A 4,128-nucleotide genomic window follows, 5' to 3' on the forward strand; every position below is an offset into this window, starting at 1 on the left:
GGAAGTTGCAAGAGGACACCCACAGCAGAGCTGTTATATAGCTCCTCCCCTAACTGCCATATCCAGTCATTCTCTTGCAACTCTCAACACGCATGGAGGTAGTAAGAAAGAGTGGTGAAATATAGTTAGTTTTTTATCTTCAATCAAAAGTTTGTTATTTTAAATGGTACCGGAGTTGTACTATTTTATCCCAGGCAGTAAATAGAAGAAGAATCTGCCTGAGTTTTCTATGATCTTAGCAGGTTGTAACTAAGATCCATTGCTGTTCTCACATATGTCTGAGGAGAGAGGTAACTTCAGCGGGAGAATGGCGTGCAGGTTACTCTGCTATGAGGTATGTGCAGTTACAATTTTTTCTAGAAATGGAAAATGGTAGAAAATGCTGCTGATATCGGATTAATGTAAGTTAAGCCTGAATACAGTGATTTAATAGCGACTGGTATCATGCTTACTCTCAGGGGTAATACCCTTATAAAATTGCAATATAAAACGTTTGCTGGCATGTTTAATCGTTTTTATACAGGGAGTGCAGAATTATTAGGCAAGTTGTATTTTTGAGGATTAATTTTATTATTGAACAACAACCATGTTCTCAATGAACCCAAAAAACTCATTAATATCAAAGCTGAATAGTTTTGGAAGTAGTTTTTAGTTTGTTTTTAGTTATAGCTATTTTAGGGGGATATCTGTGTGTGCAGGTGACTATTACTGTGCATAATTATTAGGCAACTTAACAAAAAACAAATATATACCCATTTCAATTTATTTATTTTTACCAGTGAAACCAATATAACATCTCAACATTCACAAATATACATTTCTGACATTCAAAAACAAAACAAAAACAAATCAGTGACCAATATAGCCACCTTTCTTTGCAAGGACACTCAAAAGCCTGCCATCCATGGATTCTGTCAGTGTTTTGATCTGTTCACCATCAACATTGCGTGCAGCAGCAACCACAGCCTCCCAGACACTGTTCAGAGAGGTGTACTGTTTTCCCTCCTTGTAAATCTCACATTTGATGATGGACCACAGGTTGTCAATGGGGTTCAGATCAGGTGAACAAGGAGGCCATGTCATTAGATTTTCTTCTTTTATACCCTTTCTTGCCAGCCACGCTGTGGAGTACTTGGACGCGTGTGATGGAGCATTGTCCTGCATGAAAATCATGTTTTTCTTGAAGGATGTAGACTTCTTCCTGTACCACTGCTTGAAGAAGGTGTCTTCCAGAAACTGGCAGTAGGACTGGGAGTTGAGCTTGACTCCATCCTCAACCCGAAAAGGCCCCACAAGCTCATCTTTGATGATACCAGCCCAAACCAGTACTCCACCTTGCTGGCGTCTGAGTCGGACTGGAGCTCTCTGCCCTTTACCAATCCAGCCACGGGCCCATCCATCTGGCCCATCAAGACTCACTCTCATTTCATCAGTCCATAAAACCTTAGAAAAATCAGTCTTGAGATATTTCTTGGCCCAGTCTTGACGTTTCAGCTTGTGTGTCTTGTTCAGTGGTGGTCGTCTTTCAGCCTTTCTTACCTTGGCCATGTCTCTGAGTATTGCACACCTTGTGCTTTTGGGCACTCCAGTGATGTTGCAGCTCTGAAATATGGCCAAACTGGTGGCAAGTGGCATCTTGGCAGCTGCACGCTTGACTTTTCTCAGTTCATGGGCAGTTATTTTGCGCCTTGGTTTTTCCACACACTTCTTGCGACCCTGTTGACTATTTTGAATGAAACGCTTGATTGTTCGATGATCACGCTTCAGAAGCTTTGCAATTTTAAGAGTGCTGCATCCCTCTGCAAGATATCTCACTATTTTTGACTTTTCGAAGCCTGTCAAGTACTTCTTTTGACCCATTTTGCCAAATGAAAGGAAGTTGCCTAATAATTATGCACACCTGATATAGGGTGTTGATGTCATTAGACCACACCCCTTCTCATTACAGAGATGCACATCACCTAATATGCTTAATTGGTAGAAGGCTTTCGAGCCTATACAGCTTGGAGTAAGACAACATGCATAAAGAGGATGATGTGGTCAAAATACTCATTTGCCTAATAATTCTGCACTCCCTGTATATGCTTTGGTGATAAAATTTTATTGGGGCCTAGTTTTTTCCACATGGCTGGCTTAAATTTTGCCTAGAAACAGTTTCCTGGGGCTTTCCACTGTTGTAGTATAAAAGTTACAGTTGCAGTTAAAATTACAAACTGTGACATCCAGTTTCCCTCAGGAGTCCCCTGTATGCTTAGGACATCTCTAAAGGGCTCAAAGGCTTTCCAAAGTCGTTTATTGGGGAAGGTAGGGCAACAGCAGGCTGTGGCAGTTTGTTGTGTCTGTTAAAAACGTCTATATCGTTTTTTTGATCCGTTTTTTTAATTAAGGGGTTAATCATCCATTTGCAAGTGGGTGCAATGCTCTGTTAACTTATTACATACACTGTAAAAATTTCGTTTGATTTACTGCCTTTTTTCACTGTTTTTCAAATTTTGACAAAATTTGTTTCTCTTAAAGGCACAGTACCGTTTTTTATATTTGATTTAAAGTGTTTTCCAGGCTTGCTAGTCTCATTGCTAGTCTGTACAAACATGTCTGACATAAAGGAAACTCCTTGTTCATTATGTTTAAAAGCCATATGTTTAACCCCCTCTTAGAATGTGTACCAAATGTACTGATTTCACTTTAAGCAATAAGGATCATATTCTGTCTTTAAAAATTTTTATCACCAGAGGAATCTGACGAGGGGGAAGTTATGCCGACTAACTCTCCCCACGTGTCAGATCCTTTGACTCCCGCTCAAGGGACTCACGCTCAAATGGCGCCAAGTACATCTAGGGCGCCCATAGCGATTACTTTACAAGACATGGCGGCAGTCATGGATAATACACTGTCAGCGGTATTAGCCAGACTACCTGAATTTAGAGGTAAGCGAGATAGCTCTGGGGTTAGACGAAATGCAGAGCATACTGACGCTTTAAGAACCATGTCTGATACTGCCTCACAATATGCAGAAGCTGAGGAAGGAGAGCTTCAGTCTGTGGGTGATGTTTCTGACTCAGGAAAGATGATGCAACCTGATTCTGATATTTCTACATTTAAATTTAAGCTTGAACACCTCCGCATGTTTCTCAGGGAGGTTTTAGCTGCTCTGAATGACTGTGATACAGTTGCAGTGCCAGAGAAATTGTGCAGACTGGATAAATACTATGCAGTGCCGGTGTGTACTGATGTTTTTCCAATACCTAAAAGGTTTACAGAAATTATTACTAAGGAATGGGATAGACCAGGTGTGACGTTCTCTTTCCCTCCTATTTTTAGAAAAATGTTTCCAATAGACGCCACCACACGGGACTTATGACAGACAGTTCCTAAGGTGGAGGGAGCAGTTTCTACTTTAGCAAAGCGTACTACTATCCCTGTCGAGGACAGTTGTGCTTTTTTAGATCCTTTTTTAGATCCAATGGATAAAAAATTAGAAGGTTACCTTAAGAAAATGTTTATTCAATAAGGTTTTATCCTACAGCCCCTTGCATGCATTGTTCCTGTCACTGCTGCTGCAGCGTTCTGGTTTGAGTCTCTGGAAGAGGCTTTACAGGTAGCGACTCCATTGGATGACATACTTGGCAAGCTTAGAGCACTTAAGCTAGCCAATTCCTTTGTTTTCTGATGCCATTGTTCATTTGACTAAACTAACGGCTAAGAATTCTGGTTTTGCTATACAGGCGCGCAGGGCGCTATGGCTTAAATCATGGTCAGCTGACGTGACTTCAAAATCTAAGCTGCTTAACATTCCCTTCAAGGGGCAGACCCTATTCGGGTCTGGTTTGAAGGAGATTATTTCTGTTATCACTGGAGGAAAAGGTCATGCCCTTCCTCAGGACAGGTCCAAATCAAGGGCCAAACAGTCTAATTTTCGTGCCTTTCGAAACTTCAAGGCAAGTGCGGCATCAACTTCCTCTAATGCAAACAAGAGGGAACTTTTGCTCAGTCCAAGACGGTCTGGAGACCAAACCAGACCTGGGACAAAGGTAAGCAGGCCAAAAAACCTGCTGCTGCCTCTAAAACAGCATGAAGGAACGGCCCCCTATCCGGTAACGGATCTAGTAGGGGGCAGACTTTCGCTCT

This window comes from Bombina bombina, chromosome 7 (genome assembly GCF_027579735.1).
Source record: "Bombina bombina isolate aBomBom1 chromosome 7, aBomBom1.pri, whole genome shotgun sequence".
In the NCBI taxonomy this organism is placed as follows: domain Eukaryota; kingdom Metazoa; phylum Chordata; class Amphibia; order Anura; family Bombinatoridae; genus Bombina; species Bombina bombina.